General features: G+C 44.9%; 2 long non-coding RNA genes across 2 annotated transcripts; both read right to left on the bottom strand.

Moving 5' to 3' along the window:
- Nucleotides 1-9,601: 9,601 nt before the first annotated feature.
- On the bottom strand, nt 9,602-11,625 carry LOC311261536. The gene is made up of 3 exons (XR_014623155.1): nt 11,476-11,625; nt 11,064-11,161; nt 9,602-10,747 (listed from the first exon to the last, which is right to left on the bottom strand). It is a non-coding gene; the product is annotated as an uncharacterized lncRNA (long non-coding RNA).
- A 93-nt stretch (nt 11,626-11,718) lies between these two features.
- LOC311261133 lies at nt 11,719-12,920 on the bottom strand. The gene is made up of 3 exons (XR_014623097.1): nt 12,810-12,920; nt 12,405-12,535; nt 11,719-12,227 (listed from the first exon to the last, which is right to left on the bottom strand). It is a non-coding gene; the product is annotated as an uncharacterized lncRNA (long non-coding RNA).
- Between the last annotated feature and the right edge of the window lie 2,829 nt (nt 12,921-15,749).

A 15,749-nucleotide genomic window follows, 5' to 3' on the forward strand; every position in this document is an offset into this window, starting at 1 on the left:
CCAAATCCACAGAAAATATCACAGCGAGGGAGATAATGGCGGAGCCTGCAGGTCTTCAACCACCATTTTCTGTCCTGGAAAAAAAAGACGCCTCCTAGAGGCGGGGATTTCAACTTCCGGCTGATAAAACATAACCTTGACATGCAGATTTAAAATTCCTCAGTATTGAAATACTTTTAAAGATTTAATCATGTTTTGGAGAGAAATATAAATCAATTATGTAGCATATACAAAACCTCCTTCTTCCATTTTTTCAGTGTAGCGGACGCTAGCTAGTTGTTATTATAGATTTGGGGCAATATATGTTATGGTTTATCTCACATAACCTAATACTGGACAACACGTTGTCAGTAGTTAACAGTCCTTTCACAAAGATAGCTGTTCCCTCCAGTGTGTCACAACGCGGTGAGGGGTTTCTTGTCCTGGTTTTCTGTCTTGTCATTTTCATGTTTTATTTTGAAAAATAACTCTCCTCTCGTTTCATGTCACTTGCCCTTCCTCTTGTGTCACCGGTCTGACGTCTCCCCTGATCCCTGATTGTTTCCACCTGTTCCCCATTAACCTCGTGTGTCTTATAGTCTGCGTCTCCCTTTGTCCTGTGCCAGAGTGTCTCGTTTATTCGTGTGCCTCCAGCCCTCATGTCCACAGCCTTGCCCGATTCCAACGACCACGTTTGTATTTTTGATATCCCTTGTTTCCTCTTTAGAAGAGTGATTTTCTGTTGTAGTTTTTCCTGTTTAGTTTCTAGATCTAGTATTTGTTTCATAGCCTTGTTGTTTTTTCCTCCCTTTTGGAGTGACTTTGTTTTCTTACAGTTTTTCTAGCTTAGGAGTGCAGTGTAGTTAAGTTTGTAGCCTCCTTTTGCTTCCCTCCTTTTGGAGCGTTTTTTGTCCATACATTTTCATAGTCATTCCTCTGAAGATTAGAGTAGATCAGCCTATTAAGTTTTCCTCCCTTTTGGAGTGATTTTTTGTTCAGTCTTGGTTTGTTTTGTTTTTCTGTGATTTGTCTGGTTTGCCATTAGTATAGTTATAGAAGGTTTCATAGCCTATTTGTTTATCACCCTGTCTACTGAGCAAAGAAGACGATTTTCAAAATAAAACGTTTGTTGATCTTTGAACCTCTGCTTCTGAGTCCTCCCTTAAGCCCAGGCCTGACATTACACTCTGGCCAGTATGGACTCAGCAGAGGCGCAACAACTGGCGGGGGCTCTGCAAGCTCAGGAAGCCCGCATTTCGCGTCAGGAGGAGTTCCAAACGGCGATGGCGGCACACATGGGTCAACTCACTGCACATCTACAGGAGTTGATCGCGCAGCTCCCTCGACCCACCGCCCCGGCTCCCGTACCCACTCCACCCACAGCCCACGTCGAAGCCGGAAGTAAGTTGGCTCCCCCTGCACAGTATAATGGCGAACCAGGACTAAGTAAGACGTTTCTCATGGACTGCTCTATTCATTTTGAGCTAAACCCCCATGCTTTCCCCACTGATCAGTCCAAGATTGCATTCATGATCTCGCACCTAACTGGGAGAGCCAAGGCCTGGGCGTCAGCAGAATGGGGCAGGAGATTGCCGATCTGCAACACGCTAACAGATTTCCAGACGGCGCTAACACGGACCTTCGACCCAGTAACAGATGATCGGGAGAAAGCGCAGGAGCTGAGTGGGCTGAGACAAGGCAGAGACTCTGTATGCGACTACGCCATCCGTTTCCGCACACTTTCAGCAGAGAGCGGGTGGAACTCCACGGCTCTGTACGATGTGCTTTTAAAGGGACTGGCAGCACCGATCCAAGATCTACTCGTCCCCCTCGACTTACCTACAGGCTTGGATGATCTCATCACTCTCGCTGTCCGAACAGACAACAGACTCGGGCAGCTCAGACGTCACCGAGGGGAGAGGACTGTAAGGACCGAAGGAGTTTCACGTTCACAGACACAGGGCCGGCCAGCTTCTCACACTTTCCCTCCGGAGCAGTATAATCATCTCCCTGCCGAGGAGGAGGGGGTCCCCATGCAGCTGGGCAGAGCACGGCTAACACAGGAGGAACGGCGCAAACGGCTACTGGAGGGGAGATGCTTCTACTGCGGTGAGGCTGGTCATCTCGTCGTCACCTGTCCAACCAAACAAGCTACAGCGGTGAGTCAAATCAAAGCTTCAAATCCTGTTTCACGTACTCTCACCAAAGTCCAGCTAATTCACCATACTGTCAATAATCTCGCTCATAGATTCAGGAGCTGACGAAAGTCTAATGGACTGTGAATTAGCGGAAGAATTGGGCATTAGATCTGAACCCTTAACTAAGCCCATCAGGGCCCGAGCTCTAGATGGGAAAGAACTGTTTGTCATTTCTCGTATCACTGAACCTCTCCATATGCACATTAAGGAACACAAGGAGAGCATTCGCTTCTATTTATTCAAAGCGGCCACTCACACTCTGATTTTGGGACAACCATGGCTTTTTCACCACAACCCTCAGGTGAATTGGAGATCTGGGGAGATCCAAAAGTGGGGGGAGGACTGCACCAAAGACTGTTTTGTCAAACTAACCCAGAACAGTGATGTTACTGAAGTTAACCTGTTCTCTGTCAATCCTGCAACAGAAACTGAGTACCCGGATCTGAACTCGGTGCCCCCCGGCTACCACCATCTCCGTGAGGTTTTTAGCAAATCTAAAGCCATGTCCCTTCCCCCACACCGCCCATACGACTGTGCCATTGACCTACTTCCAGGATCCACCATACCTAAAGGTCGGCTGTACTCTGTTTCTGGTCCTGAAAAAGAGGCTATGAGAGAATATCTCACCACATCTTTAAAAGCGGGTCTCATCCGCCCCTCGCCTTCTCCAGCTGGCGCTGGATTTTTTTTTGTTGACAAGAAGGATGGATCTCTTAGACCATGCATAGACTATAGCCCTCTCAATGACATCACATTAAAGAACCGTTACCCTCTTCCACTCATGTCCTCTGTGTTTGATCAACTTCAGCAGGCCAAGGTGTTCACCAAACTGGATCTTCGAAACGCCTATCATCTGATCCGCATAAGAGAGGGGGACGAGTGGAAGACGGGGTTCAATACACCTAGTGGTCACTACGAGTACTTGGTCATGCCATTTGGACTCACCAATGCCCCAGCTGTCTGCCAGGCGAGGATCAACGATGTGTTGAGAGATTTCCTTGACGTTTTTGTCTATGTATATTTAGATGACATTTTAATCTACTCCCCCGACATTGCCACACACCAAGACCACGTGACCAGGGTTCTGAAAAGACTGCTGGAGAACCACTTGTACGTTAAGGTTGAAAAAAGTGTGTTTCATGCCGACACCGTCTCTTTCCTGGGCTTCATCATAGACCCTGGAAAGGTTCAGATGGATCCGGCTAAAATTAGCGCTGTAGCTGAGTGGCCTATTCCTGATAGCCGCAAGAAGGTTCAGCAGTTCCTGGGATTTGCGAACTTTTACAGGCGGTTTATCAGAGGCTTTAGCGCAATAGCTGCTCCTCTCCATGCTCTTACCTCCACACAGGTGCGGTTCTGTTGGTCCCCAGAAGCGGAGAGGGCGTTCCAGGACCTCAAGAAACGTTTCACTTCTGCTCCCATCCTCACCATGCCAGATCCGCAGCGCCAGTTCGTGGTGGAGGTGGATGCCTCCAGCGAAGGGGTCGGGGCCGTCCTCTCTCAACGATCAGAGCATGACGGAAAAATGCACCCCTGCGCGTTCCTGTCACGTCGACTGTCCAAGGCGGAACGGAACTACGACGTTGGTAACCGAGAACTATTAGCAGTTAAACTCGCCCTAGAAGAGTGGAGGCATTGGTTAGAGGGGGCCAACCGCCCATTCATTGTCTGGACTGACCACAAGAATCTAGAATATATCAGAAAAGCCAAGACACTCAACTCTCGCCAGGCCAGGTGGGCGCTGTTTTTTAACCGTTTTCTCTTTTCTATCTCTTACAGGCCGGGGTCCCGGAACGTCAAACCAGACGTCCTGTCTAGACTATTCGACCCCGAGCCTGTTGCCAAGGAACCAGAGCCCATCCTTCCACTGACCCGTGTGGTTGGAGCGGTGACTTGGCAGATAGAAGAGGAGGTGAAGCAGGCTAATGGTGGAGACCCGTCACCTAGTGGGTGCCCTGATAATCGCCTGTTTGTCCCTGTTGAGTTGCGCCCACAGGTGATCCACTGGGCTCACACCTCGCTGCTTTCATGCCATCCGGGAGTTCGGAGAACCATGTTCGCCATCTCCCGGCGGTTCTGGTGGCCGTCCATGGAGCCGGAGGTTCGGGAGTACGTGGAGGCATGTTCGATCTGTGCTCGGAACAAGACGTCCTCAGGATCCCGCATGGGTCTACTACAGCCACTCCCTATCCCCTCCAGACCGTGGTCAGATATATCCATGGACTTCGTCACGGGGCTCCCGGTATCCCAAGGGAATACTACTGTTCTCACAGTTGTGGACCGATTCACCAAAATGGTGAGGTTTGTTGCTATGCCAAAGCTGCCCTCCGCCAAGGAGACGGCGGAGATCATGATGAACAATGTCTTCAAGATTCACGGCTTCCCGAAAGACATTGTCTCTGACCGGGGGCCCCAGTTCGTGTCACGGTTCTGGAGGGAGTTCTGCAGGCTCATCGGAGCCAAAGCCAGCCTGACCTCAGGATACCATCCGGAGGCCAAGGGCCAGACCGAACGCCTCAACCAGCAACTGGAAACCGGCCTCCGGTGCCTGGTCTCCCAGAACCCCTCAAAATGGAGCAAACACCTGGTCTGGGTTGAGTATGCACATAACTCTTTACCAACATCTGCAACAGGCTTGTCTCCTTTTAAGTGTGCTTACGGTTTTCAACCCCGAGTCTTTCCAGACAATGAATCAGAGGTAATGGTCCCCTCTGCCCATGCCATGGTCCGACGTTGTCGCCGCATCTGGGCCGCAGCCCGCCAGGTGCTCATCCGACAGGGAGATCGGGTCAAGAGGGCAGCGGACCGAAGGAGGCGGCCGGCTCCCACATACCGGCCGGGACAGAGAGTGTGGCTCTCGGCCAGAGACTTACACCTCAAGGTCCCCTCCAAGAAGCTGGCGCCACGGTTTGTGGGTCCATTTCCTGTCACCAGACTCATCGGCCCTGCAGCAGTACGACTTCGTCTGCCTCGGTCCCTCCGCGTACACCCGACTTTCCACGTCAGCCAGGTGAAACCAGTCAGGGAGAGTCCTATGGTCCCAGCCGCCACGCCCCCACCACCACCCGAGGTTATTGATGGCGGCCCGGTGTATAAGGTTAAACAGTTGTTGGCAGTACGCAACCGGGGTCGGGGCAGACAATACCTTGTGGACTGGGAAGGTTACAGACCAGAGGAAAGACAGTGGGTTCCCTCACGACACATCATGGACTCCAGTCTCATTGACGATTTCCATAAGGATCATCCTGAACAGCCTGGGCCGTCAGGAGTCGGCCCTAGAGGGAGGGGTTCTGTCACAACGCGGTGAGGGGTGTCTTGTCCTGGTTTTTCTGTCTTGTCATTTTCATGTTTTATTTTGAAAAATAACTCTCCTCTCGTTTCATGTCACTTGCCCTTCCTCTTGTGTCACCGGTCTGACGTCTCCCCTGATCCCTGATTGTTTCCACCTGTTCCCCATTAACCTCATGTGTCTTATAGTCTGCGTCTCCCTTTGTCCTGTGCCAGAGTGTCTCGTTTATTCGTGTGCCTCCAGCCCTCATGTCCACAGCCTTGCCCGATTCCAACGACCACGTTTGTATTTTTGATATCCCTTGTTTCCTCTTTAGAAGAGTGATTTTCTGTTGTAGTTTTTCCTGTTTAGTTTCTAGATCTAGTATTTGTTTCATAGCCTTGTTGTTTTTTCCTCCCTTTTGGAGTGACTTTGTTTTCACAGTTTTTTCCTCCCTTTTGGAGTGACTTTGTTTTCTTACAGTTTTTCTAGCTTAGGAGTGCAGTGTAGTTAAGTTTGTAGCCTCCTTTTGTTTCCCTCCTTTTGGAGCGTTTTTTGTTTATACATTTTCATGTCATTCCTCTGAAGATTAGAGTAGATCAGCCTATTAAGTTTTCCTCCCTTTTGGAGTGATTTTTTGTTCAGTCTTGGTTTGTTTTGTTTTTCTGTGATTTGTCTGGTTTGCCATTAGTATAGTTATAGAAGGTTTCATAGCCTATTTGTTCATCACCCTGTCTACTGAGCAAAGAAGACGATTTTCAAAATAAAACGTTTGTTGATCTTTGAACCTCTGCTTCTGAGTCCTCCCTTAAGCCCAGGCCTGACACAGTGTTGCCAACTCCTCAGTAAGGAAAGTCTATTGGCTGTCCTAAAAGTCGCTAGAAGTTGCTAAATGACGTCATTGCCTAATTTGCATAACTGGCCATGAGCATTTAATTGTAATGGACGATGTAGGAGAGAGGAATAACGTTGTGGGAGAGATAAAAAACACCCTTAATGTGGTTAGAACTACAAATGAACTTATTTTAGTGCAGTGATTTATTTTGGACAAAGAAAATTTTATATTTACATCCAGCCCTGACTGTAACCTAGGGTGGGATCAGCCAGCGACGGCTTCGCCCATGAGCAACTCACAGACTGGACGGGAGGGGTGAACTTCTCCCGCTCTGACTGCAGCTGGGAGGGACTGTTGCGCGAGGACTGGGCCCCCTGTGAGTGCTTTGGGACGGCAGCACCCGCTGCTCGTTGAACGATGCGTGCTTTCACGTCAGGGTCTCCACAAGTCTCCAATAACACCACAAAAAGTCGCTAGATTTGTCGCTAGTCGCTTTTTTGAAAAAGAGTCGCTAGAGGGGTCTGAAAACTCGCTAAATATAGCTGTATCCTAAAGCAGTAATTGTGTTAATTATATTATGATTTACATTAGATTAAGTAAAATCTAAATAGATTAGAGTCAACTGTATTTCCTGCTTAAACCTTCCACTACAACAAAATGCAGCTTTCTATTTAAACAGTAGCATGTAGTGCTTTCAGAAGAAGTTCATGTTTAAAGTGCTGTGGTGTAAAAGGGGTTGGAGTGCTACATGACTCCAGTTTTAAATGTTTAAACTGTATGTAATATTTGAAATTCTTAATGTTTGAGTATTTTGTCTCCTCCTATGCTAATCCCTTTCCTTTGTATTTCTAAAAAAAATATGCAGGGTCAATGCTGAAATATGTGCAAGGAGGAGCACATGGCCAAGAGGAAGAACCAGATGATGAACAACCAACCACCAGTACTTCATTCAACAATCAATCCCAGTTGATCGATCAACAGCCCCAGCCAGCCCATCAACAGCCCCAGCTAACCCATCATGAACCCCAGCTGACCAGCAGGTCTGTAGACTCCAGCTCTGATCAACTACCATCACCCAGCAATTCAGGGTTAGGGTTAGGGTGTCGTTCTAGGTAGAGTGTTCCTCCTTGTGCTGGTCAGGACACTGCATGAAAAGTGGGATATTCGGCCCCGTAAACGCCAGGAAATCTCCCTAATTTTCGGCAGTTAACGACAATTTACAGGCCGAAAATGCCGGAAAAAAAAAAATGCCGAAAAATTGTCGGAAACGAACCATGACGTATGTGGAGCTCGCGGAGGTGCGAACGGCTCTAATTAGCATATGAATAGCAGCGAAACCACGTCTGCCCAGAGAATGTGTGGCCTGGCTTGAGTTTCCCCACTCAGGATTGGATGAATCCACTACTTTTAAACACAAAAAATCACTCGTGATTGGTTGGCAGATCTGTCACTATTGGTTCTTCTTTTCTCCGACTCTTGCTTTTTCGTTGCCATTACGGAAAAAAACACAGCTTGCTGTCAAGCCTGCAGTCAAACGTGAGTTGTGGGCGTGAGTTGTGAGGCCCAATCGACCAGACCAGACCACTGCCATGGAGAAGGGGGCACCACGGAGGCGAGGGGGGATGGCCTATAGTAATTCATTTTGCGAGCAAGTAGTCCTGATTGTAGAGTGAAATAGTATCTATAACATACACAGTACTTGATTTCACATTAAAATCTCGATTATGATTACCATGGTTTTTTTCATCAATGTATTTTGGTGCCCCCCAGGCGTCTGATGCCTTACGCACATTGCGTATTGTGCATAATGGTAGCAGCGGTTATTTTTATTTCTTTTATTTGAACAGGGACAGTGCACAATAAAACATTAACCCTGCATATAACAAGGAGAGATGCATTGCACCGGGTTTTAGCAAGTTGCTATTTTCCACCCGTAGTCCCTGGGCAGGTAGATGGAACATACAATAAATTAAAAACAGTTACTAAATATACAAAGTTATGAATACACACATTACCATAACACTAAAATTAAAACAATTCAAAATAAATTACCCACCTCCCGCCAACTTTTATAAACAAATATACCCCCCCATCAAATACACACACACACACACGCGCGCGCACACGCTTACAAATGTCTACAAGGTTAACACAAAGTTAACACAAACTGATGCTCATCTGTTGTGGTTAGGGAGTGACCATGTAGATTACTGACTTTTTAACCAACCGGTCACAGAGGGTGCTTGTTAATGGCTCCTACTCTGACATCCTCCACACCTCCACTGGCTCCCCGCAGGGCTGTGTCCTATCGCCTCTGCTTTACATCCTCTACACCGATGACTGCAGGTCCACCCAGCCAAATTGTCACTTGGTTAAATTCGCTGACGACACAGTCCTGCTATCTCTGCTCTCTACCCTAAACCTTCACCACAGCTCTGTTCTTCAGGACTTTATCACCTGCCCACATAGCAAGCGGGTCCGGGCCAGATCCGGCATCAAGCCGGCACCTCTGGCCTACATCTGGCATGGCAAATAGTATGTTAGCCAGATGTGGGCCAGGTCTGGCAGTGATGGCACTGTTTATGAAATGGCATGCCAAATGTGGGCCAATTGTGGTTAGGTGTATGTGGCTCAGGTCTGTAGCAGACAGGTCTGGGCCTGATCTGGCATCAAGTCGGCACGTCTGGTCTATTTCTGACAAGGCAAATAATATGTTAACCAGATGTGGGCCAAGTCTGGCAATGATGATACCGTTTATGTGATGGTACGCGATACATGGGCCAATTGTGTTTGAGTTTATTAGACCCTAGAGTGACTTTGACTAGGGTCAAAGGGGACTATTTAAGGTAAAAAAAAAAAAAAAGGAGACAGGTTTTACACATTTTATTTTTTATTTTTTTTTAAGTATATTTTTGGGGCTTTTATGCCTTTAATTAATAGGACAGTTCAGAGAGTGACAGGAAATGGGAGGCAGAGAGGGGGAATGACAGGCAGGAAAGCTGAACGCGGGATTCGAACCGGGGCTGCCTGCAGTGAGGACTATAGCCTCAACACATGGGGTGGGTGCTCTACCAACTGAACTAAACACCGCACCAACACATTTGAATTTTAAAAAGGCAGGACAATCCCTTTTCTTTAATAAATGATCAAAGCTTTGTCTGAGAAGGCTGAAATCCTGACATGGCCTCTGCAGTTTGTAAAGTCCCCAGCCCATACAACCTTCAGAAACTTGAAAGGTTTCTGAAGGTTGAAACCTGAAACCTGGCTTGAAAGGTTTTTTTTTAAATGTCTAAAAGACACACACACACACACACACACCCCGAAACCAATGCTTAGAAAAATAATGTAGGAACAAGTTTTTCTTAAAACTATATTTATAAATACACTATTAAGACTTCTGTTTTTGTGAGAAAATTTTACTTCCGCATCGAAAAACGCTTAACGGAAGTGACGTAGGCAGAGGGAGAGCGGTCGATTTGAACAATAGGAAAACAATGGATTGTGGTGCTGGTTCTGACCCCGAGGAAACTTTACATGTGTATAATTACAAATATGACAGACCACAACCGTATAACTATGACTCCATTATGCACATTACAGAGCAGAGAGACACCAGGGGGATGTCACTGTTTTGACTGTATTGAATGCTTCGAAGCAGTGCATCACTCTCGGGGCAACTGTGTCAAAGTGGTTCAGTGCTTCAGAAAGCTTCGGTTTCACCACCACTAGGCAAAAGTTGCAATGATGGCTAAAATGACCCATTCAATGGTTAAAATAATAATAATTAAAAGTAAGTTAGCCAGCCTTACAGTGTCACATTTCATTGTTTAATTTGGTTTTTCTGTTCAACCACTAGATGGCAACACCAGACATAAAATGTACATACTATTCAGTATTTTTTGTATAGCTAGGCTATTTAAATGTCTCAAATACAATAAATTTGGTTCCACAATAAAACACACATTAACAGATACACATCATGGATGCCATAGCAATAATCAAATAAAATTACACTATCATCAAAACTGTAATTAATAAAAATTTTCCAGAACATATTCAGTTTATATTTGGCTGGCAATATGCAATCAATCCAACTATTAACAATTCAACATTTGGAGAGTACAACATAACACAACTCACCATTTAAGAACGCACTCACTCATCACTTGTATTGGAATTTAGCTCGCCTCTCTTTCAAGCAAGCAAAGCGATCAATCACCCTCTCAATGAAATCAGGACTGCACCGCAGCAGCCTCTGAGGTCTGGACTTTCGTAGATGATAGAAAGCTCAGTCCTGAGCCTCTCCTTGTGTGGCATGGGGTATGCCCTCACGGTGGTATTCAGAGCCTCTTCAGGGAATGTTTTCAGATGCCGGTCAAACAGCTTTGCCTCTAGCAGCACGGCACTCACAAGGTAGCTGGTGAAGGAGAACCTGTCTTTGGCATGGCCCAGGATTGTTTCACAGATCTGTTAAAATTATAAAAATGTATACTCAGTAACACACAATTGTTAAAAAAAAAAAAAAATTCTACTGGTGTTGGCATGAATGTGGCCATGATCTACTGTATCTACTGTCTCACAGTTCCAAAGTATGCATTTTATTATTCATGCAGACTTATTACTGTATCCTTGTTCGAGTATAATGGACAAGTAATGGGTGAGTAAAAAAAATGATTACCATCCATTACTGAATCTAACTCTGTAAAAACAGAGATTGTGACTTTATCACTTGGTTTAACACTTGAGTATGCCTACATCATTGGTCAGTAATGAATGCAGATACCTCTTTTGACAGCCTCTGCTACTCTTGTTCCTAAGGCTCTCCTTGATCTTGTGGTACCTGGTGCTTCTTGCTGCTGCTGTTGAGAGGAGCTTTGGTCCCTGAAGGGAGACAGATCAAAAGTGTGAGAATATGATTACAGTATGTCAATGCCATTATCAATAATTACTGTCTTTAAAAAAAACAGTAATACTAGTAAGTAATAAAAAATTGCCTGTGTTGCACAACTTTCTGGAAATGGCTGAAAAAATATCACTATTTCTGGATGTGCTAAACTTACTTATGCACACAAATGCAGATAACTAAATTGGCTCCTTACTTTTGAGTTCCTATACATTATAACCATCACAGCATGCTGACATTTAGTGATGAACATGTGCATAACTATTATTATAATTACTCTATATTATCTTACCTGATGGCCTGAACACTGCTGGTGAAGTTCTGCAGGGCACGTTTGATGAACACCATGTCAATGTCCCTCTTCTGGAGCTGTTGGTACATCATGTCAACATGAGGCATGATTTGATGAAACAGCTGTAGAAAAAATACGCAAACAGCTGTAGGAAACATACGCGGCTCTCAGCTGGATCTAATTTCGTTGGAACGACTTGTAATGACACTAAAGTCATCTGGGTGAGTAAATGATCGTATTTTATGCTAGAAATAAGGTCCAGATTGTAAAAAACGGTAATTATCCATTAATAATCAAAAGAAATATACCATCTGACCCATTTAAAAAAAAAAAACAGTGTTATGAGTATGAAAAGCCTCTGTGGAGTTATCAACGTCCTGTATTAAATCATGAATGCTGTGCAGTGAAGATGCCAACAGCTTCCTCCTTGTTGATCTTCTGGAGGGATCTGGAAAGGGGAGCCGCAGCAGACGAGGACAGGACAGTTCTGCACTCTCGCACTCTCAGAGAATCCATGAGGAGCCAAAAACGCTGACAGACATGAGAGACATATGTGAAAGGCAGAAGATTACAGTACATAAATAACACAAGATATACAAACTGAAATAAATTTATTTTTGCACAAGTTCCCTCCTGCGTCTCAATGTTTCCTTCGGTTGGAGTTACTTACTTCAGTTTCTCCACAACAGGCTGGGCAGTTAGTAAACAGAGACATCAGCTGGCTTTGGCACACAATGAACTTGTCAGTAGCCCTGAAAAAAGAAAATTACCTATTAATTTGCACCATGACACATCTTGGGCTGTGCCTGGAAAGCTAGGATAATAAGAGGTCAATCTTTATACAATTATGTAAGTGTTGGAGTTGTACCGCCTGTATGCATATAGATAGCATATATTATTAATTCTCTATATGAGTTATGTTACACTACCTGTTTCACGATGAGAAGGTCTGAGGCTGCACTGTGAGCCACAGTGGGGCACTGAGGAGCCAGGGAAAGCCTGTTGCTGCAGACCTGACTGTCATCTCCCCTGCCTCATTACTGCCGATGTCTCCCAAATCCTTCAAAATATAGCACATAAAATACATTAGGAATGTTTTAACTGTGCAAACAGGGTCACTGGGCTATAACTAAACTTGACACTTCTTTTGGAAAACCGAGTGCCTTTTCATAAGATAGGTTGTGCAAAAAACGTTGCTAACGCTAGCTAGCGTTAGTTTAGCATTGCTCACTTATTAGCAAGCTAGCTGCGCTGCTCTACAACAACATGTCATGCTGCTTCTTATGTACGTCCAGTAAATGGGTAATTAGCAAATGTTATAAAAGAAGACTTACAAGTGGCTGTTCACGTTCAGCTGAGTCTCTGTCTGATCTGTGACTGTCTCCTGCCGGGGCGGCAGCACCAGCAGCTGCTGACAGACAGCGGTCTGGATGAGGCTGTCGGCACCGAAGGCACCGTACCGCACCGGGGGTTGGGGGTTGGGAGGGGGGGGTCGCACAGTTCTTGCTTCGGAATCCCAGTTGAACTCCATCAGATCGCTGGAGTGATAATCCTCTGGTTTAAAGTGGGCAACACACAACCAAGTTTTTTGTAGCTGACGCAGAGGTGAAGCCCCTTCTCTTCAGCTGCACAACACACACCTAGGCACGGAAGATAGCACCTTTCTTTTTTTCTGTTAGAAAACCGGTGGACTCGTGACAGGCTGGAGTTTGTGAAACCACCACAAACTCAATAAATTACCATGTCCATGATAACGCAATCCAAACCTACTGTAAACACACTGACTCACAATAAGACGGCCGCTCTGACAGATAGCCATCTGCTCCCACACTAAGCTATGGCAGCGGCTAGCATACAACTCCCTCTCATGACGTAATATGACGCAATGTTGGAAAAAAAAAAGAGAGTTTTTAGGCGCTGTGCTCACTTTTTCGGTTAAATTTGTGCTCTTGTGTCTTGAAAAAACATTTCAAATCCTCACTCAACTTTTCAAATGGTATTTTTCACACAACATTACATATTTATTTTGTAAACCAGTATAACCTGCAATATGAAAAATCCTTAGGCACACTTGTATTGGGGGGTCAACCACCGTGCAAAATGTAGGGTCTCTAGGGTCAAAGGGGGCCATTTAAGGCCAAAAAAGACATGTAAAACTTTTTAACAAAAATATCAAAACTTTATCCTAAATGAATACGATTTGAGTATGTTGCTCAGCTAAAATTGTAATACAAGAACATTTTGTTCCCATAATTGGAGCTTTCTTCGCTTTCCTAGTGGCCAGCAGTGGTGAGCTTTTGGAATAGATAACAAGTTTCAAGTCATTCAGTTTGTTGGAATGGTGAAGCCTAATTTGGTTTGAAAATGTGAAAGTTTGAAGGCCCGCCTACCAAAAAGTAGATGTCTAATCAAAGCCAAACCAATGCTTATCTACTCATCTGGGGCTACAGAACATATCAAAAGCTCAGACTTCCACGACCTCTATAAAAAAAATGCTATAAATTTGTCAGTATGTCAGAGGGTGTAACACCCTTTTGAATTGGGCTTTTGAAAAGGACCTTTTTTCTAAATGACTTATATTTTGCTTTCGTATTCTTGTGTAGGGGCCCCAAGACAACTTCCATGCAAATTTTGGGGTCTCTAGGGTGAAAGGGGGTCGCATGGCAGCCAAAGAGACAGGGGGTATTAAAGGTGAAAAAACAGGATTGAAGGGATTTAGCCAGATTTTTATGTTGCTCACCTGTAAGTGTCATACAAAAATATTTTTGTCCCATAATGATTAGAGCTTTCTAAAGCTACTTAGCTTTCCTATTCAAAACACGCTGTACACATTCAGGATGACAAACTCTCTGTTATTCCTCTTAATCTGCACACCAATGCACCAGTCTGCTTCGAGTCGGATTACGCTGACCACTGGGGCATACCTTTTATGCAAGAGTGTCACTGTTCTGTGCATGTTTAAAATACTTTTATTAAAACATGTTACTGTATGTCCTACTGTATAGCCTCCCCTTTCACCCCCTCCATGCCCCCGGCTTTACTGTGTGGCCCCGGCCGGTGGAGCCCCTGCTGCACCATCCAATGGGCCGCCGGTAATGCTCCACTGTCACACCAACTGGGGTAAAAGTCCTCGCAGACATCCCATGGGACACATAAATAATCAAAGTGCACATGCAGCTAGTGGAAATGAGCCAGGAAAGAGCATGCATAACAGCGTGACATGAGCATTTCCTCAGAATGATTGACATGTTGGAGGACAAATAAGATGATCCACCCAGGGTGCTGCATTTGCAATGTTATAAAAGGTTGGCCACCAGAAAAATATCTATGACCCAGTAGGATTACAACCTATATGGACAACCCAGTTAATTTTTTGCTGGAAATCCAATATGGCCACCACAATATTAGCCCCTGTATAATTGAGGTGAATAGGGCAAAAATTTAAACTAAGAGATATCTCCATGAAACTTCACAGGTTGATCACTGACATGAAAGAGAACATCCTATGTATTGGAGGTTTCCATGAAGTTATATTTAAATATGCAAATAGGGCATTATTTGATTACATTACCCTTAACCTAACCCTAACACTGTAAAGTAACTCGGATTAATGGGTAGTCGGACTTTTGGGTGGTCGGACTGACGTATGCTCCCCCAATTCTGTATGGAGGCAATTTCCCGAGCAGCATCAGAAATCTCTCTAGTGAGAGGGAGAAGACAGATAAGGCTGTTAAGAGAGGACTCAGGGTGGGGGAGGGGATGCCACCACAGGATGCCACTCAACAGGCTTAGAAACTGGCCTTCAGTGTCACTACAATGAGCTGCGAGAGCTAAAATATCAGTCTTTCCTAAATATTGTCTCAATATTCAGCCTTCCATGATAAGTCATTTTTTACAAGTAACAAAATTTAATAGAAAAGAAAAATTCTAATTGTATTTTTTTATTTTATTTTCAATAGTAATTTAAATATACATATCTGGTATAAAATATGTGAAAAACCCTATTAAAGATAAACAGCATTTAAAAAGTTCAGACTTCTGCTGCTCTGTATCTCAGATTGATTAAGTGCCATACTACATGCTCCTCTGAAAGTTCACAGTCAGGTCAGCTGCAAGTCAGGGTGGGGGAGGGGAGCTTTCAATGCACCTGCACCTCCAAACTCCCTCCAAAAACATTGCTGCGTTCAAGGCAGGCAGGAATCACTGATTTCCTGGAACTGAATAAATAATGATTATTAATACATGTATAACTTCTTAATCCCTTTATAATGTGA

The sequence above is a fragment of the Pagrus pagrus genome (assembly GCF_965226575.1).
Source record: "Pagrus pagrus genome assembly, chromosome: 8".
Classification (NCBI taxonomy): domain Eukaryota; kingdom Metazoa; phylum Chordata; class Actinopteri; order Spariformes; family Sparidae; genus Pagrus; species Pagrus pagrus.